Raw genomic sequence first — 14,666 nt, forward strand, 5'->3', positions numbered from 1 at the left:
ATTGACTTGTCCTTAGCCAAATGGATCCTGTTTCTTATTTTTGCGATAGCCATCTTCAGATGTCCTATCTACTCCTATGTCTTCGTAATGGTCGTTTTCCAATTGGTCTTCCAGTTAATACTTTGAAAGCGTTCCTACTTTCTTTCATCCAGGCAATATGATTTGACCACCTGAGCCTCCTATACTTGATAACCCTAACAACGTTTGGTAAACAATGTAAATTATGTACTTCCTCGTTATGAAGTTTCCGCCATTCCCATTTCTGTTCCTGTTGGGTAATGTGTTTCTTTTCAGGATTTTGTTTTGAAATACTTTTAGTCTGCGTTCTTCGTATCGTCTAAACTTTGCAAACATAATGTACAACGCGATCCTTCTTTTCCTCATTTCATTTATTTCATCCTTCGTTATTTCTTCTCATTTTTGGTCCGGACCCCCCCTTGGCTACCTGCCTGGGTGAAGCATCAGATCATGAATCTTTATAAAAGTTCCATTTTTTTTCGGAAACGCCAGTAATCGTCAGATTATTAACAAATATCAGAGAATTATTATTACGATGCTCCTTGAATGGTCATAAAGGGGCTACAGCTCCCTTCCCAAAAAAGAGAAAAGAAATCACCATAAATATCCTTAGTAGGGACATACCAGAAGAAGGTACAAGGGGCACAGGGGGCGAAGCATAATTTGGTAGATCTATAAAATTTCAAATTTTATTTTGGAAATTCTAGGGAGCTTTAGATTAATCACAAATGCACTGAAAAAAAGTTTGGTCAAATTGACCAAAAAATAGGTGCTGGTTACCAAATCGTTTGGTCAATATAGCGCCAACCAAACGCTTGGTCACCAGCACTAAATCATTTGGTCACGATTTGTTTGGTTGCAGGAACCTATTATTTGGTTACCAGTACCAAATATGCATTTGGTAATTTTGACCAAATAATGACCAAACAAGTAGAATTTGGTTGGGAATACCAAAAATTTGGTTAAAATGAACGAAATTTGGTTCATGGAACCAAATAATTTGCTTGCAAATACTAAACCCGTATTTAGTGAATTTGACCAAACCATTTGGTAGCAATTACCAAATACTGTTGCTATAGGTACTAAACTGAAAATAATACGAGGGTTATCACAAAATTCATGGGAAATTTTTTCTAACGAAAATGGTAACAAAGCAAGAAATTCTTAAACATCCAAATGGAAAGTTAATACATATGTAAATATTACGTATAAATTGGATATAAATACATATCCCATAATAAGAACAATTATTTTTACTTTTTTTTCTCTCGTGCTATATTCTGATGGAGATGTGTATGTTTACACAATTCCTTACATGTAACGTTTACGTATATGCGAACCTTCCATTTGGATATTTCAGAAGTTTTTGATGCGTGACCATTTTCGTAAGAAAGAAAAAAAAAAGTTGCCATGACTTTTGCGGTAACCCACATATAAAGTTAGAAGTTATTGCTTCTAGTTATTAAGAACTTCTTCACAAATAAGATTTACATATACACTTTGAAGCAACATACGAAATATGTACACGAATACATGTAAATTTAAAATTCTATGTATATGTACACAAAGTTTCAAATCAATTTTTTGAGGAAAATAAAACTATTTAATATATAAAGAATTTACACACAACATTTTTCTACAAAATCATTTTACTGTAAATAATAATAGTAAAAAAACAGCAACTGAGTCAATGGCTTCAAAATTAAACAATGATATTAACATCTGTTAAAGTACTGAAAGTAAGATTTTTAGATCAAATGCAAAACTTCAAGAAAAACCGTAAAGAACTTAAAGCAAACTTATGCTGTAATTTTACTCCCAGTAAACAACATTGAAGATTTTTCAAATAAATTAGAAACTAGTTGCTGAAAAACTTCGCATACGTATTTAAAATGTTAATGCAAGAAAAAAGTTTATCTACGACTTTGGTCGGAAATACATATTTACGTAACTGGGGCCAATTTAAGATAATCAGTAGAAATGTTCGCAGGAGCGGCTACAATGAATAAAACAACCGAGAAACGTCGCACACGTGTTCAGAACCTCACTATAAGTAAAGAGTTTATTTGCGACTTCGGTTGGAAAAGCCTAATTACAGAAATGAGGCCAATTGAAGGTAAGTAGAACATACTTACTTTTCCGTAATCAAACGTTTCGGATCAAATTAAAACAACCCTCTCGTATCGAGGTACTCAACCGTATGCAAAGTTCCTCGATTGTTTTATTCAATGTAGTATCCTACGATCAATTTAAATAATTACATTAATATATTGATAAATTGAGAAAACAACCAATTTTGTCACACCAGACCCTTTGTAGGCACGAAATCAAAGATATACAAAGACTGAAAAACATAACTGAACCGGAATTCCAACCTGGAACCTCCCGCTTATCATGCAGATACGCTACTACTGCACCATTCAGTCCGCTCCCAGAACAGCCATACATTCTTCCACCTTGTGGAACAGCATCGTTATAAAGAGTGAAAGAATGTATTGTTGTTACTGAGAGCGGACTGGGTAGCACATCTGCATGATAAGACGAAGATCCCGGGTTCGAGTCACGGCTCAGACGCATTTTTTCACTCTTGTATGTCTTAAATTATCTTAAATTGGTGTCATCTGCATAATTAGGCGCTTCCGACCAAAATTGCAAATAAACTTGGTTTTCTTATACTGACGTCCTGAACACATATTCGAGGCTTGTCGGTTTATTCCTAGAATAGCATGCATGTACATGAATACATGTACATTTTCATGAAGTTCTAATACATGTACACACATATATGAACAAAGTTATAAATCAACTTTTGGAGAAAAATAGAACGAATTTAGGATATAAAGCATGTACTTACAATACTTTTCTACACAAGAATTTTATTATAACTGAGTATAGCAACTGAGCCATACCGACTTCAAAATTAAACAAAAATATTAAATTCAAAATTAAACAATGATATTAACATTTATCAACTGCTGACTGAAAATAAAATAGCATTTTAGGCCAAATATAAATCTTTTCAAAATTACATAACGAAACTAACTGTTTACTGAAGACAAAGTAACATTTTTAGGCCAAATATAAATTTATTCAAAATTAAACAATGATATTAACATGTATCAACTGGTTAGTGAAAATAAAATAACATTTTTAGGCCAAATATAAATCTTTATAACAAAAAAAGTAAAAAAACTGTGAGAAAAGTTATAATTTTACTCCCAGCAAACAGCATTGAAGATCTTTCAAATAAATTATAAACTATTCTTAACTGAGCTAGACAACGTGCTCAAGAGTGTGGACATATGTTTTAAAACTTTTTTGTGTTTAACGCAGAATTCCCTAAGGAAGGGGAACATCTTTGGCTTCTTCTGCAAAAAATTGTATATGACATAAGTACTCCTCACGATAAACAGACGATACACTATTGTTGGATATGATTTTTTTTTTTTTAACTGATATGAAATATCTGTAAACAACAGTGGTCGAAACAGATACAACTACTGGTATTTTATGCTTGCTTGAATCACGTTTCTCTAAACAAATGTTATTTCAGTACCATGCGTTATACGTAATTGAATGAATTATATGGAATTGTTTGTAACAATGCCTATTTGTTCAATTTGCAAATCAAATTTTATGCTAGTAGCAACACTTATCCTTCATTTAAAGCTCAAACACAGAATATCCTTCAATGGAGTCTTTAGATGTATTGATGAAGGTTGTTTTCGTGAATTTCAAGGGGCCAAATCACTTAGAGTTCATTTTCGGAGGAAACACAAAAATCTATATTGCAGACGAAAGTTATTTAACGTAGCTGTATGTAAAGCAGCTCCTTATTCCGTAATTGCCAACAACGAACACTCAACGAATGTTGCAGGTCTCTCGTTTCCATGAAAGGTTGAACATCACCCATTACCTGTTGGAATCAGAGAGAGGTTAACTGATCATGTTACATACTTAAATAATTTTTCTTACATATAAGAACAAAGACACTTCTTCTTTCTCAATAGTCTGAAAGCATTATTTATTGCACATTTACAATGACATATGCATTTTGTGCCTATAAATATATGTTATTTTGAAGCTAAAAAATTGGTAAGTAATACTAATACTGCAAATGTTTTAAAAGCTGTTAAATGCTTTAAAAGCTGCAAATGTTTTTAAAAGCTATTTATATCTGACTGCAAAAACGATTCGTTCAAACAAGGACAGAAGCTACTAAATAACGAAAACTCGACAACTTGTCCTCAAATAGACATAAGAACTTCCTCACTAGCATTTACCAACAGAGAATATAGAACAGATCACATTTATCCTCAGTAAGTGGTTTTGGTTATTAAAATGAAATGAAAGTTTTGAGTTTTATGCCCCACGGTTATGCCGGCTAGGCTTAAGGGGACTGTGATGAGAAATGAATGAAATTGTGTAATGAAGAAAGTGGGAGGTAACTGGAGAACCCCGAGGAAACCCACGCACACGGTGTTTGTTCACCACAAAGTTCACTTGGTGGGAGCAAGGTTAGAACCCGGGACCTCATGCACCAGAGGTGAACGGTCTATCACTGAGTTACTGAGGCCACTATTTTGGTTATTAAATAAATGTATCGAGTTCGTATTTGTTCATACGTAATGAAACGTCGTAGCTCAGCTTCACACTCCGAAAACAGGGTTCTTGGCGTAACCTTAATTTTCTTTCCAACGTATGTCTTTGAAGAGTGTGTGTGTGTGTGGGGGGGGGGAGAATTATTGGCGGGAACAGTTTTATACTACTTTGAAAGGCACAAGTGACTTTAGTTTACGCTACAATCCTATGTATACAACCAATGTATAACTATTAATATGATCATTACAACATACTTGTTGCAATAAAACTGGATTCAGATAGAAAAATCTACTTCATTCGTACAAGTAATTACAATTTCAAGTTAATGAAACAGAAATAAAGGAAGAATAAAAAACATAAAAATAATATTACCATCTGTAACACTTTCTGTGTCTAACAGACTTAAAAGTTCGACTGCTGAAGCGTCATGTAGCCGTTTCTTCCTTACTTTTTCCAATTTTTTACTGACAGACTCCCATTTCACGAACAAGGATGTATGATCAGGATATAAGTCTTTGTTATCTTGATCAATCTGGAAATGGAATTCCATTGTATTAAAACATTTACATTGATAACATTATATCATTAATTGTTACATAAACTCAGTGATGACTTCCACGAACATGTGTTCCTTACCATTTGTTATTTTACTTTTCAGTCAGTATCTATTTGTTATAAGAATCACAACTTCCTTTAAGTGCATAAATGAAATTTCTTAACTGTAACAATTTCAATACAAACTACTGGTTACAGCGTGTACTTTTACGGACTTGGACTTGGGTTCAAATTCAACCTGCTTTCCCCTGGTGTTGTCCAACATCCTGAGGAAATTGACTTACTGCTAGCTTAAATAAGTAGACCACAAAAGCCACATACGTAGTGCAAGAAGATGTTACATTGACGATAACTGCCAGTTAGACCCATATTGAGGTTGTGGCATCACGGGCTTTCGTCGTGTTATGATGGTTTTTGGTTATATTGCTTAATATAAACAAAGGTCTATTTACTCGGATAGATTAGGCAAGGATGGGGAAAGTATTGATCTGGACTTAATATCTACAGGTACCATCCCGGCATTTGCTGGAATGACTGAGGAAAAACCCAGGGAAATTTCACTCACGATGACCGGATTTGAGCCCGGAAGCTTCCGAACGTAAAGCCAAGGTTCTACTTGCTGAAATAAGGCCACTAGGGTTTCATATTGATTTGTTAAAGGGCAAAGTGAAGAAAATTCTACAATATTGTTAGGGTTTATCAGACAATAAAACCACTATTTGCCATCTACTGAGAAAAAGGCTTATTGAATCGAAAAGTACTTTATGCATTAAAAAAAATCACCGTCAAAGTTTCTATTGCTGTACGTATATGCTTGGTTGATACGCAATCACAAGAAAGATTGTTTATCAGTCATGTAAGTATTAAGTGGCCATACATTACGAACACTTGCATTGAGTTTACCTTGCAATGGAAAGAAAGGTAGTCATATTCAGTAAGATAAAAATTGAGAACTGAGATCTCGCTTTCATAAACAAGTGACATAGTGTTGCAAGAACTCAGTTCTCAATTTTTATCTTACTGAATATGACTACCTTTCTTTCCATTGCAAGGTAAACTCAATGCAAGTGTTCGTAATGTATGGCCACTTAATCATATGCGTCTTAAAAATGGAAACAATAATTTTAGGTTTAGAGCATTTGTTTTCAGACTTGCAATTGAGCATTTCATCTAGTTGTTCAAAGCAAGATCGAGTTGCTAATAAACTGAACTTAATACTTTCCCACTTTGTGTTCCATGCGTGGGGATGAATATGTTACAAAGAACCAGCAAGAAAAATTATTTCCAGCTAAAAAGACATGTTTTAGTTCTTTAAACATGCAATCTGAATACAATGCAAAATATTCACTTTTTGAAAAGGAAACTGCAAAAACTTTTAAGATTCATTGATTGTCTCTATCCTCTTTCATCACCGGAGCTACACGGGAGGGAATCTATAATTTGTAGTTAAATCTGAATTACTTTTATACAATTATACACCTACCGGGCATCGAACCGATAATCACCAACCCACAGGCAGTTCAGACCTGCTTCAACATATCTCAACATTCATGAACAGATATTACATAAAAGGACAAGGAAGTAATATATTTGTCCATCATTTATATATATTTTTATTATGGTTTTATGACAACTAAGGTCTATTAGCTCAGACATACAAATACCTAAACTAGTATATGTCATTTCAATATTTAGTATGACTTTATCCTGAAGGTTTTTACTATTTTCTGTACAAACGCGACACAATTTTAAAGGAAACTTCCGTTCTAAAATGTACGTTATGAAAAAATCAACTTCTGGACGTAAGTAAAAGATTTTATATGAATGTTCTCAGCCCCAAAGAATAATTTAATGCTTGTAAATTATGGCCTATTCAGTAACAACACAGTACTTAGTAGTAAAACAGAATGAAGGTTAATTAAATGAAACTTACCAATGTATAGCCCAAAGGCTGCTTCAATGCTAGCCAAGTTGAAATTATTTCATGAACAGTTTTGCCCTCTTGCTTGCATCGAACTTTCAACGTTTTCTTCCAAAGATCAAGTACTTCCTGCCAGGGCTCGACACTATGCTTTAACCACGCTAAGCTGTTTTCAATATCTATGCCACATTCTGAAAGAGAAGAATAAACTTACCAAACAGATCTGTATTACATTAAAAACTTAGTAATAAATTCCTATATTTTTCAAATATCAGTTAAAATGATTCTATACTTTCATAAGTTCTCTGTACAAGTATTTATATCCATATGTAATATATAATAAAGAAAAGAAAGAAAGAAATATATTTACAAAAAAAAAAACGTTCTGGGACTGTTTCTGTGAAGCTGAACTTGAAAATTGCCTTCAAATGTTAATCTATATTTCCGGCACAAATATCGAATGCCTTTCATCAGAATGGTTTAATTCTTCAAATATGTGGAACTTAGGTAAATTACATGTTCTAGCTTAGTACTTCAATGGTATAACGTAATAGTGGTACTATATAAGTATAATGACTATCTACGACGAAGAAAGTCGCAAAATATTTAGTAATAAATGCTACTTATCATTTCTTATGAACAGAGTAACTCTTGTAATGAAGGATTTGAAGATTAAGCATACAAAATTTGGACTTGTTCAGTCTTGTAAATAGAAACACACAGAATCTTAGTATTGATTAATATAGTGCACTATTTAATCCTTAATAGATTAGTTGGTTGCTTAACTGAAGAGTAGGTGAAAAATTTCTCGACTGTAGTTTTATGTTGTAAACAGTAACAATATCTACACAGTCTCATTATTACCTTATACTATTGAAATACTCAGCTTGAACTGAGCTTGAACGCATATACACTTTAAGTTTTGAGCCATCCTGATGAAAGGCACTCGATATTTTTGCCAGAAATACATGTGAACATTGAAGAACAACGTTTTAATCTTACAGGAATATTTTCAGGTTAGTATCGACTTATATTAATGTGTGTTCCATACGTTCAATTAGCAGAGAAAAAAGAATTAAACGAAACTAAACCATTTTTTAAAACATGGTTCTTGCAAACCCTGGCACAAAATAGGTAAATCATTGGCACTTTTTAAAGTATGATCGGGGCCTCGGTAGTTCAGTGGTAGAGCGTTCACCTCTGACGTGTGAGATATCTTGTTTGATCCCAAATCCTTTATTCATTCCTAGTGATAGCAGACAATTTGTTGTTTTGAAGATATTCATTGCAAACTTTTCTGCCTGTTAAGCTCTGTTTTAGAAAAGTCTCAAGATTCTGAGGAAAAAACAAACAACATTATATATACGATTACGTCATTCAAGATCACTTAATCGAATTCACTGAAATAGAATTTCAATTTTGCATTTCTGTATAAATTAATAGCTGATTAACTTCTGTTGAAGGATAACCATATTTAATAACTATATAAATAAATTAATAAATGAATAATAATTACGCCTAGAAATCAAACTGAGAATTTCTGCTTTTCACGTATTCCTTACACAAATTATTGGTGATTGATATTCAAAAAAACACAATTTTGCTTAAAATATACAATGTCCCTTATTACATTTAAGTCTGTTTGTTCTATAAACTAAGGAAATTAACTTACGAGGAGCTCACAGCAGCATTGGTGTTTTCACTTCAAACATAATAAGCTCTGTGCAGCTCTAAAATTGCACTATTCTTATAGAACACACTTTTGAAATGACACCATTACTATATACGCGAATCTTTGGGTTTATTGTTTGAAAAATACTAAAGTGTATCGACCTGGCGTGACAAGAAACGAAAGTTGGTATTTTAGTATGATCTATTTTTACTAACTCCAAAAAAATATAAATTTTATAGATAAACGCATTAAAAAAAGTTACAATTTTAAAGATCCTGCATATCGTGATATCATTTCGCTTAAATTGAAGTAACCGAAAATATAACTGAATACCAATCTCTTCGCCCTCCCAGCTACTCTAGTGGATAACGCGTGTATTCTTGATGTATGTGGTCCTGGATTCAATTCCCGGTGAGAGCACAAAAAAATGCGATCGTTCACTTTCATTAATCACCTGTTTACCTTAGTCTAAACAGCATAATCATGGGACGTTCCAAAAGCTCTTTCAATTTACCTGATGCTTTCCTGGTATCGTGATGCAAATAAATTTTCTCGGGATATCAGCCAGGTGATGTATTCGTTGTGCAAAGTCTCGAGAACAAACATTGTTCTCATGATACTGACCCTGATGATGAGAACAACGTCTGTTCTCGAAACTTTGGACAACGAGAACATCATGTGATTGATATCCCGAGAAAAGTTACTTGCACTAACAAAGATGGAATAAATATAACGCAGGCTATCACCAGATTAAAAGGTGAACGCCAACATCTTTTACATTTCGACTGGTAATGAATCATATTTGCACAGTTCATATTTGCAGCATAAGTATCACTGTATCAATTCATATTCAAGTGACTAAAGGCAGAACACTTACAAAATCTGTCAGCTTGAAGAGCTTCGAACTCCGAGACTCTGTAGAGAAATTTGACTCTCGTTTCAGCATCGTATCAGTTCCTCTTTTAGTAGGTGCTGGCATGGAACAACTGCTTTCTGTAGTTTCAGATCGAACTGACACTGAGTCATCTGTCGTTGACACTGATGGTGAAGCAAATGAGAGAGAACCGTCATCTAGCACATCATAAATTTCAACTGTGTTTGTTTCTACAATTTCCTTAAATTTTGCTCATAATTTTGCACATGTCCCTATTTTGGGAATTAACTGAGTAATTAGTTCATCAGTTAATGAATTAAATGCTGCTTCGTCTATTTCCTGTTCTGAAATATAGATTGAAAGTTTATAATTAACCAGATATTTACTGAATATCAAAAAAGAATTATACACTGGTGAAAGCATTTAAGTTTTATTACACTACCAAGCGAAATTTGGTATGTTACGCGATCATGTGCCACACAAAGAGTATAGGAAGTTGCTCACCCCAGTTTTTTTTTTTTTTTTTTTTTTTTTGCCTTTACAGAAATGGGTGTATTTGGGCAAAGCTAAAGAGAAAAATGTTCATGGTAACTTCAGCTTCATACTGTCAAAGTTACAAGGGTATAGAAGCAACAACAAGAATTTAAGAGCATTTTTAACTCATGCAAATCATTTTGTAATTTGGTACATAACGGGTACATATGGCTAACAATAAGTCTAATGCTAACCGATTGTTTCCAAAGACTAATGTACTTCTAACAAACAATGAAAGGTTCTATGCAGAAATCATAGCCTGCCTCCTCTCTCTCTCTCTCTCTCCTTTTTCCAATTTCTGACATTGGTCGTTTTGCTCCAAACCACAGAATTATCTTTTGGAGATAATACACTATTCTCTGAATGCTTTGAAGAATGTAATATTTTCCGAATACCTAATAGAAGTTACCTAATAAGAAGTATACACTCGAATATATATAGGGAGGGGGTAGTGGTTCATGTTACGGAAGCACAATTTCGTAAAATTTACAGAAGAAATCTGATATAGTGTACACAAGCTGAATTTTACGTTTACAAGTGGAGCGTTACTAGTGTCAAAGCATGACAAGTGCTATTGAAACTCGTATCATTGCAATATCCCACCTCTTTTCATATCTATACTTACGCGTATACCCGCCATCACTGACGTGCCTGCTCCCTGCGCTGCCGCTTCGGCCCACCGTCTTTGCTTAGTCCTAACTGTTAGATAGCATTCGCGCTTTTTAGTGTCCACCTAGCACAGGTTACGTTTATGCACTGTATATTTATGACAATCAGAAAGTTTTATTTATACGCAAATCGTAAAAGAACTGTGATTTTTTCACAATTACTTCTGGTGGGGCCATCGATATTTACCTGTAATAAGTGAGATATTTTCATGTCGCCCAGCGTAAGTCTTTTAGGGGTCAGTAAGAAGTAAATTAGTGAAAATTATATATTTTTTTAACAATTATTTCGAGTGGTGTACCGAAAGTAAAAATGCACGCTTTTATCAGCGTATTTCACGATAAATATCGATTTCAAAGGTAAGGATTCTATATTTGCGTTCCATGAAATGTTCTTTCAAAATTATGCTTTATATTTCGGATGACATTTAGTATCTCTCCCAAATCCATCGACGGCTCAGGACCCAGTACTGTGACTTAGAGTAAGCTGTTGTTAACTACCTCGTTTATGCGAATACCCACCGTCGCTGACGTGTTTGCTCCCTACGGACTCACATCGTTTCTAACTGTCGGGCCCCCGCTGCTACGCTTCTGTTCGATAGCATAAATGGTTTTCAGTGTCCATATAGCAGAAGTTGGTTAGTGTTTTATGCGTAGTTTTTATGCTATACGTTCACACTGTACTTATACTCATGACTACTTTACATTTACAAATAACGAATGGTAACCCCTACCATGTAAGTCAGAGTCAATACCAAGTTATCTGGAGGAGAAACTAAATAATAACCCATATTTCTTCCGTAAATTTTAGATTTTTGTTCATCTGTAAACTATAAATGCACCAATTTATTTTGCAAACTACTAGCGTAAGTGTCACTTTATTTACCCCTTTCCGGAAGTATCTAGTGGTAATAGAAATTACCCCAACTCTTGCCCCTGCAATTTTATACCCTGCTCTAGTGTCGTCAATTCCCCCTTTATCCATATGTAAGGGGCTAGGTTTTACTTAATAATGTCCGCTCCGGGTTGTAAACTCACTTTGAAACCAGAAATTACTCTCTGTTAATTCTATGAAAATTGATCAAAAATTCCCTAACCTTAAGCGAACCCGTTCCTACAACTACCTTACTCTGCTGTACCCTACCCTACTCTAATCTACTACACCTTTGAAAGTGGTTCTACATATCGATGCGCAGTTGGGCGTGCATTGTAAAGTTTACCCAAGGCGTATTTGTTACGCCAAATTTACAGCCAATAGAATAAGTACATGTGAACTAACAGCAAAAGTAATATATACGAAAAAGTACACTTACCTTGAAACACGTCGATTAGCTGCGGTAAATTCCAGCTTCTTAATAAATTTATATCATGGATCCATTACGTCGTTGAAAAGTAAGAATTACTTCTCACTTCACATCACTGTGACTTCGTTGAGAAAGTTGTATAGTGCACACTACACTCATTTACACACAGTTCTTATACGGTGTCCCTTATATGATTGTTGTTCTACGTATAGCTATTTTTATTTTTGCGATCCACACTTTCGTAATCGAAATGTTTATCCAGAATGCAAATAAACACATGTGACCTTGTAAATAGACATTTTGGTCCGGAAAACTAAATAATTACCAAATCAGTTAAAATTTGGTTCGCATAACCAAATTAATCAACCAAATGTTCTGACCAAAAAATATAGTGTTCATGACCAAACACGTTTGGTCAAAATGACCAAATTTTGGTTAAATTTACCAAAAAAAGTGACCAAATGCTCTGACCAAACAAATTTGGTATTCCTGACCAAGCCCTTTTTTTCAGTGTGATACAAAATTAATATTCCGATGATCCTTGCATGTGCCAGTGACTGATATTGGGCTACAGCCACCCTTGTAAAATTCATATAATTTACGATAAATATCCTTAGAAGGGACGTACAGGAAGAAGGTAAATATGCTTTACAGTTAATGTGGAATTTGTCATTATTGTAGAAGAATGTTTCGATTTTTTTTTTAATCTAGAATCTATTGTAAATGAATATCGTCTGTCAGTGTACCAGATTTAATATATATCCGCGTTGTTTTTGTTTAACTGGAATATAATTTTAAAAAATTGCGTTTTTAAAAATCAAATTGGACTCTTCTTATATCATAAAATTACACATACAAGTCACTTGTATATTTTCTGCACACTTAAGCAGACCAGCTGGAAATAGAACAGAAAATGACAATGGAAAATGCCGCGGGTACCACGAACGAAAAAATCTTAATGAGAAGTAATATTTTAAAAATTAAAAGTGTAATAGGTGACCTTTAAGTTTTAATAGTGTTTTCTTTATTCATTAAAAGAAACAAACAACGAAACAAAAAAACCGTAACTTTCCATACTTCTTACACAATAACTGTATGATCCCACTTTTCGCGCAGTAGCTTTCTCGTGTACTGTACATGTGAGCACGTCAGGAAATCGAATACTATGGACAAATGGTTGTAGTAAAAACAAATGTCTCGCGAGGAATAAGGATAAAGTTGAGTAAGGCTATGCCATAACCAAAGAAAACAGTCCTTCTTATTAGTCCTTCTTAAAAAACTTTTTTTTATTTTTATTTTGCTCAGTTGTTAAAGATTTCATTAATCTGAGTGTAAGACAGATAAAATGAACTAACTTTTATTCAGCACGCTCTCGTGAACGAACAAGACATGAATTAATGCGATCTCCTAAAGCCACTCTGAACACCTTGTCCAATATATCTGGAATGATCATCTCTACGCTCTGGACAATTCTTTAAGTCATCTACAAGGGCGCCCATGTTTTGGTTTCCAAGGGGGTGCAATATAAGCGACATTTCAAATGTAGTCTCAATTTTTGCAGTAACTATTCTAAAATATCTATTGGGTTTTCCATCTTCCGAAGCACATTTCCTCTAAACGGGGGGAGGCGAGCGCCCCACCTTGCCCCTACCCTGATGGGCGGCCTTGTTACATGATTTTTGATAGAACTTTTTAAAGGAATCTTCACAAGAAAAAAATGCATGGAGGAAGATCTGGACTATTTGATGGCCATTCGACACCTCACCCCTAGAAAGAAGTCATTCCCCAAACTTCTCTTTTAAAAGATTTATAGTTGTAGTCGTATAAAAAGGTGGCGTGGATATATATTGTGGTTTTCAAAGTGATTTTGGGACCGGAAAGGGGAAGTTGTAGCCCCACAAGGACCACCGGCACATGGAAATAGCTTCTGAGCGTAAATTCTGTGATATTAGTGATTATTTTTACGCTACCGGCAATAACACAAATAACGAAAAGTTGGAATTTTTCATGTCGCTACTGGTACCCAATATAAGAAGGAATGGCCGTAATACAATTCCAGACGCATGCACCATCATAGGTACAAGCGAAAGAGTGTTATTGTATTTTCTAATTAAAAATGCAAATTTACTGCAAAATTCCTACAAATAATTGGAGAAAACTGCTTTCAATATTTCACATTGACACTCTCATTAGGCAAAAGAAATTCTGAGTCAATGCCCCTAAAAGAAATCTACACATGGGTATTATCTTATTGTCACTTAACAATTCTTATAAACAAACATTGTTTCTAAAATAATGCCAAATTTTACAATAATTATTTAAAAAAATGCTTCTGCCATTAGGGTAAGAACAATCATATTGAATTTATGATGATTTTCAAAGAGAGCTGTAGTCCCATATTAGTCACTGGTACATAAAAGTAGTATGGAACATTAATTCTGTGCATCTTGCAACTAATTTGACACTCATGAGCAGTATCAATATAAAATTTGGAATTCCAGTAACCCCCTTATGACCCTCA

The 14,666-nt window shown here is 34.2% G+C and overlaps 1 long non-coding RNA gene across 3 annotated transcripts; it reads right to left on the reverse strand.

Annotated features, from left to right (window-relative positions):
* Nucleotides 1–1,430: 1,430 nt before the first annotated feature.
* On the reverse strand, nucleotides 1,431–12,695 carry LOC145674911 (uncharacterized). Of its 3 annotated transcripts, XR_014129067.1 has the most exons (5): nucleotides 12,155–12,695; nucleotides 9,646–9,986; nucleotides 7,109–7,287; nucleotides 4,993–5,152; nucleotides 1,431–3,934 (listed from the first exon to the last, which is right to left on the reverse strand). It is a non-coding gene; the product is annotated as an uncharacterized LOC145674911 (long non-coding RNA). The 3 variants fall into 3 exon arrangements; XR_014129066.1 differs by lacking the exon at nucleotides 9,646–9,986 and having other exon boundaries at nucleotides 1,433–3,934; nucleotides 12,155–12,680; XR_014129065.1 differs by lacking the exon at nucleotides 12,155–12,695 and having other exon boundaries at nucleotides 1,433–3,934; nucleotides 9,646–10,187.
* Between the last annotated feature and the right edge of the window lie 1,971 nt (nucleotides 12,696–14,666).

The sequence above is a fragment of the Thermobia domestica genome, chromosome 18 (assembly GCF_964235325.1).
Source record: "Thermobia domestica chromosome 18, izTheDome1.hap1.1, whole genome shotgun sequence".
Taxonomy (NCBI): Eukaryota; Metazoa; Arthropoda; class Insecta; order Zygentoma; family Lepismatidae; genus Thermobia; species Thermobia domestica.